The 13700-nt window shown below is 44.1% G+C and overlaps 1 non-coding gene across 1 annotated transcript; it reads right to left on the bottom strand.

Moving 5' to 3' along the window:
- Nucleotides 1-12198: 12198 nt before the first annotated feature.
- On the bottom strand, nucleotides 12199-12271 carry TRNAV-AAC (transfer RNA valine (anticodon AAC)). The gene has a single exon. It is a non-coding gene; the product is annotated as a tRNA-Val (tRNA).
- Between the last annotated feature and the right edge of the window lie 1429 nt (nucleotides 12272-13700).

Genomic DNA, 13700 nt, shown 5'->3' with positions numbered 1-13700 from the left:
ACCTCATAATTGGATGAAGCTCAGCAGTTACAGCTGAGTTTATGGGTTCAATCAAATCATCATTTATATGAAGTCAGAAACTTACCATGAAAAACTTACTGCCAGTTCACATGGCAGTCCAAAACCCAGTAAAAAAATTCTCAGGAGAATTGCTGAAGTGGCATCTTGTACAGCTGCCCACAGGAAAGTGTTAAATATCTATGGTACTTTTGACATGATCCAGCTATTGCATCCCTTGTCCCTGTCCCTGCCTCTGGCTTCCAGCAGTCCACATCACAGCAGTAATCACTTCCTGCTCCAAACTGCTCTCTGAATTTCCTTAGCTTGCACTAAGCTTGATCTATTTTTTCCCAGGCAGTGCAATAATTTAGTCTCCTGGGGAAAGGCTGCAGGAGTAGCCTTGTGTTCATGTATAAATCTTACTTTTCCTTGAAAACTTGTTTCTCTACTCTCATCTGTGCAAGTAGCACAGCAGGATGTTTACCTCCCAAAAGCCTCCTGCCTCCAGTTTTCCATAGCAAGCCTGCCTCAGCTCTCCCTTCTCTTTGATTTCTGCCTGGCTTACTTAGGTGTGCAGGTTATCTGAAGACTCGAGGGAAAGGGAAAATGTGAAAATACGGTAAATGGCCCCAACTTGTGATTAAGTTTTTGATTACCGTGTCTCACTGGCTGTAGTTTGTCTGTAAGCAGTTGCTATTTAAATTGTACTGTTTGTTATTTGGATGTACCTACAGAAGACTTTAGTCACCTGGTTTTTTTTTTCTAAATTTAAATAATTTGAAAGATATCTCTGGGTCAAATATGGCTTTTGCATTTGTACTCTGTATGGTGATAAAGCCTTTCAGTATTTGCATTGCTTGCTTGCAGCTAATGCTATGCCCCCAGAGGTTCTCTTAGCAGAAAGAGCATTTTCTGTAGAAGAGCCATATGTGTAGAAAAGATAAGATTTGCAATTGCATATTTAAAAAAAAAATAAAATACACAGGTCAAACAAACAGTTGGTCTAACTCCTGTTCTCAGTGAGCTCTGAGCCTGTGGCCAGGCTCAGCTCAGAGCATTTATGGAAGCGTGGCACCCATTACAGCACTGGTGGTTGAGCTGTTATTAAGCAATTAGTAGGAAATAGCCCAGGTGAGAGACAAGGATCATAGGAAAATCTTTGGAAGCTTATTCTGTACAGTGAGTTTTTCCAAGTTAACCTTTTCACTGGGTTACTGTGCCTGAAGGAACAGACTTTGTGGCTGGTGCAAGTTTCTCTGTGGCTGGTGCAAGTTTTAAATGAGCTGGTGAATTTTATATTGGAAAAGTGCATTAAAAAGTTGCTGTTGCTCTGTTCTCATCCTTATTTTTCATGCTTGGGGCCGGGCAGTTAGGGAGGTGAGTGGTGGGTTACCACCCGTATGGGGACTCTGGCATCACACGTAGCAACACATGTGCCAGCCACCTTGGGAGTGGGATGTGGGGCTGGGGTGGCCTCAGACAGCTCAATGCAGTGCCCTGGGGGTCTGCAGCGTCTCCCACCTGACCACAGGAGATGTCACAGGGCTGTGACCTTGGGAAGGTTGAGGAGAGATCTGCTGGCAGCCTGGATCTGGTATAACTGTGTCTGCCATTTGGATTGCCCTGTCTTAAAATTACTGTTCCACGTGTCACTGGTCAGAGGGCTTAATAGACTTACAGAGATTTTCTTCACAGTAACTTACTGACTTGTGAATCACCTGAGCATCTCTGAGCTGAGCTCCAGGGCCAGAGATGGCTCAGCTACCCATGGACACACCAGTTAGCATGAGGATTCATAATGCAAAAGCCGTATGAATTTTTGAGATAGTGAGGTGATAAAAGTTTGGCTGAAGTTTTCAGTCCACTTCATGAATTTGAATTACCCTTGAAAAAGAATTGGAAACCAGAGGTCCAGCCCTCTTAGAGGGTGTCTGGAAATTGTGACATCAAGGTTGCTGGAGGACAGATTTATGTGTTTTCGTCATATGCCCCATTTCTCTTGTGCTGTTCTTAGCCAGCTCATTTGCTGAGATCCTTCTGATTTAGGATATAGATTGTGCATTCTCCTCCCAGTCACTCCCCTGCTGACAGTGACATGTTTTTTGAGAGAATACCTGGGAACACAAATCCATCAGGAATTTCAATGAGAGTGGCTTGTTTGGAAAACAGTAGCTCTAAGTTTTGTACATCTGGTTCCTTACAAATGCACATTTTTCTGTGTTACAAAAGACAGTGCTTCTCTGGAGAGGTATTCTTGTATCCTCTGTCTGAGCTCTGTGCTCTGAAAGAGGCAGGATGAAATCTAAGCCCCTCTCAAGTGAGGCAAGTCTTGCTGTTAATTGTTACTATTTAATTTCCACTCCTCTCTCCAGGCCAGTAAGATGGTAATGTGTTTATGGCCCCTTTCCCCTGATCTGTTTTCTCTGCTCTTTTCCATCTCAGGACATTAAATTCAGCCATGCTGCTGCTCATTTTCTCAGATGAGTGGTGATAGCTGTATATTGATTTATTTATTTTTTTTTATAAACTCAGGAAATGAGTGGTACAAATTAATTGAGCTATGCAGTGATCAAGGAATGTTAAATACTCCAGGCACGGTGTGCAAGTGGTTTCTTGGCAAAGAGCTGGTCAAATTTAGCCTTAATTGCTGGGTTAATAAGGTTGCTGTTGACAGCCTGGGATCCTTGGTGCTCTGTGCCGCTCCTCTAATCCATGGATGAGGAGAGATTCCCTTGAGAGTGGTCCACAGACTGCCAGAGACCTGCCTGGGTAATCCAATAGGAAATGCTGGAGAGGGATGTTTCTGTAGCCTCTTTGTTTGCTGGTGCCTTAAACTCCTAATCTAGGGTGCTTATCTTGCTCTGTTTGGGGTCTCCTTCCAGCCCCAGGTCCTGAACAATGGAACTGGCTGGTGCCAAAGGAGGCAGAGGTGCTCCTCTTGGTTACACTTAGTGCTGTGTCTGAACCTCAGCCCGGGATGGCAAAGACCACGGGACAAGTCCCCACGTGATTGGGGAGGTTCGAACTCCCCTCTCCCAGCACACTTTTTGGGTGACAGAAAGACCTCTGGGCTCACTTTTTAGTAACTGTTGTGCGCTCTGGTGTAGGTGTCTTGGGACTGGTGGTGTTCCCTCCATGGCACAAGGCTGGGGGGCTGTGGGTGAGACTGCCCAGGCTGAGCCTCTCCGATGGGAGGAAGGCTCTGAGCTGCCCTGCCAGGATGCCATCAGCCTGCAACCACCACAGGGGCAAAACAGAGGGTAGGAAGGAGTTTGGTGTGTTTATTGAGGGCAGCTTTGAGAACAATCACTCTGAATTCAAGCACCCAAACTGTCCCCACCTACTGCTTGGGCTGTCAACCCCTTTCACAGGTCTAACAAGGGAAGAGGTGTGTGCTGAGACAACTGCCAGACACCATGCTCATCCCTCATGCTGATTTGAGGGAAAAAAGTATGTTAGGGAGAGCTTCTTCCCTAATTCATTTTCAGTTAATGGGTAAAAATAGCTGGCACAGCTTGAATAGTGCAGTGTGTGTAGTTCGGGAAAGTCTCAAGTCACAGTGGGGAGAGTTAAACTGCACTTAGTTAGTCTTGTTAATCTGATTTATTATAAGCAAAGGCACTCCAAGCAAAACAACAACCCCTTAGATTTTTTTAAGATATCTGACAACTGTTTTGCAGAGGCAGATTATAACATTTAAGAATATTAAAAAAGCATATATAATTGCCTCCTAGGAGAGGCATTGTGCAGTGGAAGTCAAGAGAGTAGAAAATGGCAGATTTGATGAATAACAGTAAAGAAAAGCTGAACTCTCAGGAACAATATTAGGGAAGTGTGATGTCTCAAGAATATTTTCACACTGGCAAAACTTTACACAAATATTTAGGGAGTAAATCACTTGTTTTCAAACTCAGAGACAGAATTTATCCAACAAGAATCTTCTCACTTTCTTGAGCAGTAAATATTGGACCTTGCCCCCCAAGTTTTGTATTTTAGAGTTCAATGGACAGGTAAATATGTCAGATCTTAATATGAAAGATAGGGGAGAGGATTTGGCCACTGGAAATTATTTTATTTTATTATTTTATTTTTAAAATTCCACTTGATCCTGAAATTTGGCAGAAATTTAATTTAACATTAAAGAATGTAATCAGGATACTAAAAAAAAATAAATTTATGTATCTTAGAAGTACAAAACATAGAAAATTAGTCTGAGATGGGAAGAAACATAACTCTCTGAGTGTGTATCCGTGGGATGCAGCTATTGTGCTCTGCTCTGCTGCAGCCTCATCCTGGGGCTTTACTTTTGGCCTGATGGCAGCAGGAGTCCTTGGGACACTACTGCAGTGGGAGCACAACTATTAATGGGATTAAAAAGATCCACTACATATGAAATGGGAGATGCCCGAGGTCTTTCCTTCTAGCTGTTTGCCCAAAGAGAGGGTCTGTGGAAAAATTTCCTTCACCTGACATCAAATCAATTTCCCCAGCACTTAATATATGCAGTTTTTCACCCATTAACTTTCAGAGAGTCTGTTTAACGCCGTGGGTTTGGCACTTGCTAATTCTTCAAAGGCCTTGAAACTAAATAGGCTACTCTGTCAGTGACATGTGGAACTGTTAGAAAGATGGATGTGTTAAAGCCCTATAGCATCCACACACTGTAGCTGTGGCTGCCAAGTAGCTCTTTGAGAAGGCAGCAGAGCTGTGTGGGTGGAAAGCCCTTTTCCGTGGGAACAAGGTGCCCTGTGGGGCTTCTGCAGACCTTCAGGGGCTGCCAGCCTCATGCTGGAGAAGGATTTCTCCTAGAAACCCTTTCCCAGTTTTAGCTGTGAGGCTTTCAGGTAGAACACCCTCCTGGCTGGCAGGATGAGGACTGGGAGCTGCCAAGCCTGATGCAAAAGCCCCCTTGCACGGGGCAGTGTGGGGACCTCAGACCCTCTGTCCAGCTCCGGCTCTTTCACATGTGGTGGGTGAAGTGACCAGTCTCAGGGTGATGATTTTCATTTTCACCTTGAGAAAGCTGTTACTAAGGGTTGAGATGGCATGTGGGTTTTGGTTTTGTGGTTTCCCTTTGTTTGTTTGTTTGTTTAAAATATGAACTTCTCTTCCTTCCATTCTTAGATTAACTTCGCAACCTTTTTCTGAGGCTGAGGGAGCTGGACCTTATGGACACCAGTTGTACTTGATAATGCTTTGAATATCTTGAGGTTAAGAAACACATAAAAGTGAGATTTATGTATTCCTTTAAAGCTCTGTAAGAAAAAAAAAAGGTGGTGAAGAAAAGTTTTTAGATTGGATTCTATGACTTGATAACACCACTAACCCCTGTGACTTTTCTCATGGGTTAATATTTTTATACCAAGTTAAAACCATGCAGTTCAGACAGTATAATCCAAAAGTCATTATAGAAGAGGATAAATCTAACTTCCAACCTTTAATTTAAAAGGAAAAAAAAATGTCCTACAGGGAGTTTAATCGTGCTGTGCTAATCACTTTCATTATCACTGGTACAAGCACAAGACTTTGCAAAGTTCTCTAAAGAGCGAATTAGGGATGTGGTGCCATCAGCTTTTACAGTTTCAGGTTGCTTGTTGCAGCCCCTGTGAATATGCTCCGTGTGTATCTTGGCTCTTTGGGGATGCAACTCACTCTTTATTTCTTCCTCCCTCTAAAAGCAGAGCGCTCTTCCAGGAATTGCCTTAATGACAAAACCTCGGAGGATTCACCAGAGTGGGAATTTTAAGGATTCTATAAAAATTTAACAGGGTTCCACAGAAAAGGTTTGAAAAACCCCAGATAATTGGACTCTGTCTGTGGGGGGTTTAGCCATCCAAAATAGGTCTCTTGTGGGAACATAAATCTTTTAAACTCTACTGAATGTTTTCCTGTAAAGTGTAGCTTTTCCCGTTGAGATCCTGAAACACTGCACTGTTCCACATAAAAGGAAACACAAGTACTTATTTCATGATTTCCTTGGCCCTTTCAGACTCAGGATGCTCTGAACACTGGACTCAGCAGCAGAAGGCTCTTTTCAGAGGGTATTTTGTTCTATTTCCCTAAATGAGACAACTCCAAGAGCTGCTGTACCAGAAACACTGCACAGAGCCCCAGGACATGCTGGAGATGAGGCTGCCTTCCAACACCCAGTACTCAGTACCACATTACAAGTGGTGTTCAAATTCTCTTTTCTGCTGAAGCCTGGAGAATTAAGACTTTCAGAAATGGTTAATCTCACGTCAGTGGGGATTCACATTCCCATACAGCCAAGGAATCTAAGGCAGGACACAGGGATGCTCAGCTCTGCAGGACTTGGGTGCTGAGGCTGCATCCTCACCAGGTACCAGCAAGGTTAGCCCTACCAGGCAGGGATGATATCTAAAATCAGACCCTTGTAAATTTTAGCACTATGTAGAGCATCACTCAGAGGAGCAACACTAGAAATACGTAAACGTTCTGCAAAAGCTGAATTTTAGTACTGCGCTATTGTGGGTTTTGTTTTTTTTTTCTTAAACCCCATTTGGGGCCAGTCTCCTCACTGGTGTGCATCTCTCTGACTTTGTGAAGCTGCGTTAATTGAGAGCAACAGAGGATCTGTCTCTCTTGTGTTACGTTTAAAATATTCATACAATTAAACAGCGCTTTGAAGTGCTCTGGAGCTAGATGCACTCTGCTTTACTTTGGGTGGTCAGGAGATGAAAATGGAAATGTTTTAATTGGATTTGGTCCTAAGAAACTGTGCCATGTCCTTGTTGGAATTTCCTTGCTAAGCAATACTACACCTCCTCGCAGCTCAGAGCAGTTGGCCCTGTGCAGAGGGGACCATGATAAATGGTTAATTTTAATCATCTCTACTTTGGAGTGAATTAGGAAGGAGGGGCATTCACTGAGCTGTATTACTCCACAGAGAAGGTTTTGAATCAAGAAAAGGACTCAAATACATCTTGGCTGTAGGACAGGTTTGGATTTGTTTGTTTGTTTTGGGGGTTTTATTTTCGTTCTGTTTTTTTACAGTGGGAAAAGCCCATTTACTCCAACTTCTTGCAGCTACTGCATAATGAGGTGCCATTTTCTGATATGAACTATCTAAAGGTCAGAGAAAGCCTTGCTGCTATAAAGTAATGGCTTTTATGCACTTACAGAGCGTGTGTGCACAAGAATTTCCTCTCTCCACCCCGAGCTCCAGCCCAGGCGCAGGCAGGAGCTGTGTGCAGGGAGCTGTGGTTACAGCACATTCCCCCTGCCACGGTGCCTCTCAAGAAACTGCCATCACTGGTGACAGCACTGAATTTTAAAATTCGCTGTGCTTGTGCATGGGTCTTTTTGACATACTCGTCTCATTTCAGATTAATTTACAAATTGTTCAGTCTGTTTTTGCAAAGCTTTCACTCAGTTGTCACATTCCCAAGCTTTGTTGGGTAACATTTGTTGGCGATACACCTCCAGCAGGGCTAGGAAATAACAGCAGATGAAACGTATGTAGCTTTCCCTCTTTGACAACAGCAAACATTGATGCTTTTCACAAAGAGCCTTTTTTTCCTTCTGGAGTTCTAAAAAATAACATCTCTGTGTGTATATATTAAAATAGTATATGCATGTGTGTGTGTGTATACATAAATAAAATCACATATTATGTGTGTATATATGCATTAACCACTTGGTGATGTTTCTGGGAGGTTAGATGACACTGTAATCACTCTGAAGTTTATTTCCTTGAAAGTTTAAGCTGAAAATCTTCAGGCAACATTAAATCCACTGACTGTAGTCACCGAATGAACTTGCCCCTCAAATGTCTGTGACACCCTCCTTCCACTGCAGGTCTGTTTTCTGATTTTATTTTTGTCTTCCATCTTTCAGCTGCTTATCTGTCCTTCCAGATTCATTACCTCTCCTTTCCTTTCTCCATACTTCCTTTCTTCTCCCACTGTGTTCCCATTTTTAATGATTTATTTTATGCTTTATTTTATAATGTTTATATCTGCAGAATGAACTGGTTTTATAACCCCCCAAAATGAATACTATAATTTATTTTCCTCGCAAAGTTAATGCTCACTGCTGCTGAGCAGCCTCTCGCTGGTAGTGATGCACACCCTGATACTGGTGCCAGGTGACTCCACTGCAGTTCAGACCACAGGTTTGGGCTCTGTCAGAGTCAGGACAGGATGTTGCCTGGGGGAAGGTGACCAGGCTGGGGGAGGAACTTAGATAATAGCTTTTCTGGATCAGACCAGTCATCCCTCCATCCCCAACTCCTCCCTTAAACAAGATGCTTAAAGAAGAGTATGAGCTGGGGAGTGTGCACACCAGCGCTTCCCTAAGCATCCAGCTCTCTTTTCCTTCTTGCTGTAGTTTACAGCAATCAGAATTTGGTGACTTCCTAAGCAGAAATTGCATCTTGATCATCCCACTTATTGGCCATTACTTGGTCCTGTCTTCTATAAATTTGTCTAATCTGTCCATGAATTTATTTATCTGTCCATCTCCATAATCCCATGGCAGAGAGTCACTCAGTTATGCATGATGGGGGAAAAAAATATTTTCTTCTGTTTGTAGTAAACCTGTGGCCTGATCCTTTTGCTCGGTACCTCGAAGTGTGGAAGGAGGCCAGGAACATGCAGAGCTGGGTTTATAGTGGTTACAAGCCTCAGTTCAATGTCAGGAATATTTTTTCTCCTCCTCAAAGCAGAAACACCTCGCTGAAAACTGAAGTCCATAAATGCATAAGCATTAGTGAGGGGGTGCATGAGGGCTGCAGAAGGTGCATAAATCATTCAGGGTATTTTTAAATAATAGCATGTCTCACTACATTCATCTCCCCTGCATTTATACCTCAACTCCTCTGTACATTTTGACATTCATACCTTCCAGTCAAAACACGCAGCACAGAATCGTCTTGGAAGAGAGCTGCAGCTCCCTCGAGCCCAGATTGTGGATCAATACGGGCCAGGCAGAGCCAAGGCTGGGCTGATGTTGTAGATTATGGCACTTAAATGGTACCAGCTTCACAGCATCCCCTGGAAATCCCAGTGGCAATCTACACAGCTGCTTCCCTGGTTATCCCTGCACCTGATGGGAGCAGCTTGGTGCTGGGCTGTATGTTTCTGCTTTTCTCTCCCTCTGTTTTAGCACAGTTACTCTGGTCACTGAGCAGAGGATGGGAATAAGTGGGTGCAGACGATGGTCCAGTGGACTGGAGTGACCACCCAACAGGGGTCCTAGTTCTCATCCTGCATCCCTCACCACTGGCCTGGGATTTTTGGGATTGCTTTCTTAACTGGATGTGTGCAATGAGAACTGTTTTATTGAAATGCAAGCATAGAAACATTTAGAAGCCATAAGGAAGGGAAACTTGGATCCAGATACTGCCTTCAGGAGCAAGATGTGATTCCCGGTGGTCTTCACCTGGGCTTTATCAGAGGACAGGTTTGCCCTCTATGACCACCCAGCTCCCAGCCACTGTGACATGGTTTGATGGCAGAAGCATAATGTGCATCTCCCATTTGATTATCCATCAACATTGAGCTCTGCTGCCAGTGGCATAAAAGAGAGACAGTGGGAAGAGCAGCAGGAGGCAAACAGTGCACTCGTTTTCAATTTAGCCATAAAGAAGGAACAGAAAGAGAGGGATGATGAGGGGGCCTGCAGTGCTTTGTGGAAGGGAACATCTTTTTCAATTATCCATGTCTGCTTTGTGTAAAGTATCAGGAGTCCCAGTATGTACTCCCCAATATCCCACTTATGTCAACATAGATCAGCTTAATGCACAGAAATGTTATGTGATAGGAACAGCTTATTCAGCACAGAAGATAATTTCTGGGTGCTCCATCCAACCCACAGACCAAACTCTGGGAAGCCTTAATACTTTGGCTGTGACCCTTGGGATTTTAAAACTCAAAATCTCCTTTATCTCCTCCTACAGTTTAGGAATAAGAATTATTTTCAGGAATGATTCAGGCTAAAGATCTACTCTGTGAAGAGACTTGCAAGGAAAACACCAAAGATGGGAGACCGTCTCAGAAATCTGGGATGACAAAAGGAAAAGCTCTGTGTGTGTGACAGCATGTAAAAACATTTTAATTAGAATTGCTCTCTGCCCTCTGTAGTCCTGGTCTGACACAACCTGCAGCTCTCAGGCTAAGACAGACAATTTCCTGCTGGTAAAGCCCTGCAGAGAAGAGCATCCTCAAAGCTTCACAATACAGCAGTCTCTGGCAGAGACAAACCTTTCCCCAGTGTTGCCTCTTGATTATATTGGTATATACAGCAAAATAAGATAAAAAGTCCTCTTAGCACCAAGGACACTATCTCCCTAGCAATTCAGTACTTACCAGCCTGAGAAGCAAGACCAGATGTGCTTTGTTGCTCTCAAAGTACCAAAAAAAGCACTGACTGCAGGGCTATTAACTTAGGAAAGTTGTCCATCTGCTGAGAACCATCAATAATTCACGACAGCCTCTCTGCCTGACTCCACATCCTATCTCCCCTCCTTATGCTGATTCTCAGCCAGATGAGATTCTCCTCCTCACAGCTGTCCAGCAGGTTATTTTGGGCAAAGATGTGATGAACTCAGCTGGAACCACCTGCTGCATGTTTGGTTCTTGTTAGCTCCGTACAGCTCTTGGAGCAAGTAAGGCTGGAGGGACCTGATTATGGTCAGAGAGTACTACCATCTTCCTGAGGATGGCAGCCAGAGATGTGGGCACTGATGCATGTTGGTAGGAGAGCTCAGCATTGCACCAGTGTGGGCACAGGCTGGCTGTGGTTGTGAATGTGCAGCAAATGGGCTAGATATCCCTAGGTAAATGCACTTTGGTAATCTGGGAGAAGTTTCTGCCAGCTGATGGCTCAGGGTTTGGGTGCATCTCCAGTCTGGTTTCTGGGTGCTGGGAATAACTTACTGAACACTGTTTTCAAAGAGGTGAATGATGAAGAAGGGGGGGGGAAAGGAAATATCACGGTTTGATAAGATGATGTACCCACTTGAATTTCTGCTCATCTCTGGTGAAATTATGACACTAGAAACAGCCTGATTGTTTCTGTCTAAATTTCAATTCTTTTTTCATGTCTGATGCTCAGACATGGCCTTTTCTTGCCTACATACATATGCATCTGTTCAGATGGCACAAAGCCTACTTGCATGTTAGCAACATGCCTGTTGCACTGGGAGGAAGAACCTCTTTACACTTAATTACCTTCAATGAGGAGAACTGCCAAAATGGGCAGAAACAGCTTCAGCCTTTGCCGTGTCTCCCTGATCTTCTGCTTAATGTGAGAGACTTATAAAAGTTGCTGTGAAAAGGAAGAAAATAATCTTTTCTTCTCTCCAGGATAAAGAAATGGCTTAAACTTCAGCAAGGAAGATTCAGACTAAATAGGAAGGAAAACCTTCTAATGGCAAGGATGAGGGCTTCCTGGGGAGGCTGTAGGGATTCCACAGCTGGAGGTCTTCAAAGAGAGGCTGGATAAATATTTATCAAAAGTAAAAGTGTCATAGCCATGGTTGAGCTTTCACAGGGGAAAGGACTAGTAAATTGCTGAGATGCTGAGGTTCTTTCCAGCCTTTTGATTCTATGAAGCAGACAAGAAAAATGTCATTCCAAATAAATAAATAAATAAAGAGAATCTTCCACTTCCATGCTGCTGCTGTAGGGCACAGAGTCAGGATAGGAATTCCTGTGCCAGGAAATGTGAACTGAGCAGAACAGGACAGAATATGCTTTCCCAGCCTGTACAAATCACAGCTGTGATGTTACACGTTGGATCAGCTGCAGTTTCTGAATGTATTTACTGTCAGTCCTAAACCCAGCAATAGGACACTAAAAGGGAACAGAAGTTCCCATCTTTGTGCTCATGCATATCTTTTCCTGATGTTATCTTAACTTTTGGAGATAGTTAAAGCCATCCTTAGGAAACACAATTGATAGTTGTTTGCTGAATTCACTTTTGCTTCTCTTTGCATTTTAAAACTCCTGCTTTGTTTATTATTAAGTCCTATATGCACCCCCTTGGTCTGGTCACACTGTACTTGTCACAGCTTCCCCATTTTGTATTTTGCAGGACAGTTCATGTGCTTTGCCTGGCCAAAAAGTCTGAGGCTGACGACAGTATCAAAGCTCTTCATCACTCTTCATGGCTGGGCTTCGCGAAGGAAGATTTGGGAAAGGCTCTATTCACATTTGTTACAGAGAAAAAACACAGTGTTTCCGCCCGGTTTCGAACCGGGGACCTTTCGCGTGTTAGGCGAACGTGATAACCACTACACTACGGAAACAATGTTACAGAATGTCTTTCTGTCATTGCCATGGAGAAATGGCTACTGGCTGGACAACAAGAGAGGGGAATCCATTGGGCTGCCTTAGGAGCAACCAGAGAGGTAGCCTTGGCATCTCAGTCTGTCTCCCTGCTCTGGGAGGGCAGAGCCTGCAGCTGGCCCAGCACATGTTCCCCCAGCTCTCTGGGGCAGATGAACCATCTGCTGCCTGTGGGAGAAGGAGATAAACCTCTGCCACTTGCAGGGAGAGCAATCACCCGAGCAGGGGGGAGATGGATAATTCCCTCCACAACCTGGTATACGAGGTGTGGGTGGCAGGATAACAATGCACCCCACAGTACAGGCAGCCCAAATTCCATGCTTTCTGAGCACTCCTACCCATGAATGTATGAGGTGTTTTATTTTCAGAGAGTTGGCAAAAAAGGAGCCTGTGGAAATTACTTAGTAATCAGCACTTGTTTTTGGCCATGGCTGTTACCATAGCAGATGAGGCTTCTGTGACCCCAAGACCATCCATCTTCCTAAACAGAGAAGATGCTGTGAGCACAGGGTGAGGTAACCATTATTTTGCCATGGTCTCAGCTGCTCACCAACGACTGTCTCTTGTCTCAGTTGGTTTGGAGCCAACTGCTTCTCATCCGGATCTTATTTTACCTGAAGAATGGCACTTTCTGGGTAAATTTCTGTTACTCTCAGGTCTGAGGAGAAGAGAGGAGCACTTTGCGGTCAGCAGAGTGCTGGAAACCTGTAAGGCTTTGCAAATTTTTCTTTAAACTGGCAGGCCACTCATGTGGATGTTGTCATTGCTGTAGGTCATGAATGTATCAAATGTTGGGTTAGGTGTCAGCCTGCCAGGGATACTGATTTGGGACTGAAGTAAGGGTCATTTTCTGGCCATTGGGTTTGTTTTGTACCTGTATCTGGGGTCCATGAACAGGGGAAAATGGGTAGTGCAAAATAATTGAGGGTAATGAACTGCTGCTTTCTGAGGGGAGACTGGAACTCCCCATAGGGAGAGGAGAGAGCATGGGGGAATACAACTGACTAAACAAAATCACAGATCCAGCTGCTGAAGTGAACTCAGGACTATGATTCCCCACATCCCACAGCACAAGGGAGGAGCTGGTAGGAGATGGGTTGCAGGGAGTTGTTCTCATGCTTTTGTGACCAGGAGTGGCAGTGCTGTGCTTGGCTGCATGGTGGCATCCACTGAAGCTTTGCTGGGAGAAGGAAAGAAATTGCCTTGCTTTGTCAGCCAAACAGGAAAATCCCAAGCTGCATAGTACTGGCCCAGGTGGGAATACTGGGCCAGCAACTGAAAAACCAGCATGGTTTGCATTGTGTGAATGCGGAAAAAACAAAGTAAAGAGAACAAAAATTTCTAGGAGAGGAGCCTCCAGACTTTGTTGTGTTCATCTGAAAGTCAGTG

The sequence above is a fragment of the Pseudopipra pipra genome, chromosome 12 (assembly GCF_036250125.1).
Source record: "Pseudopipra pipra isolate bDixPip1 chromosome 12, bDixPip1.hap1, whole genome shotgun sequence".
Taxonomy (NCBI): Eukaryota; Metazoa; Chordata; class Aves; order Passeriformes; family Pipridae; genus Pseudopipra; species Pseudopipra pipra.
Note: the sequence above shows the minus strand (reverse complement) of the source record. Positions and strands in the feature narration are given on the sequence as shown.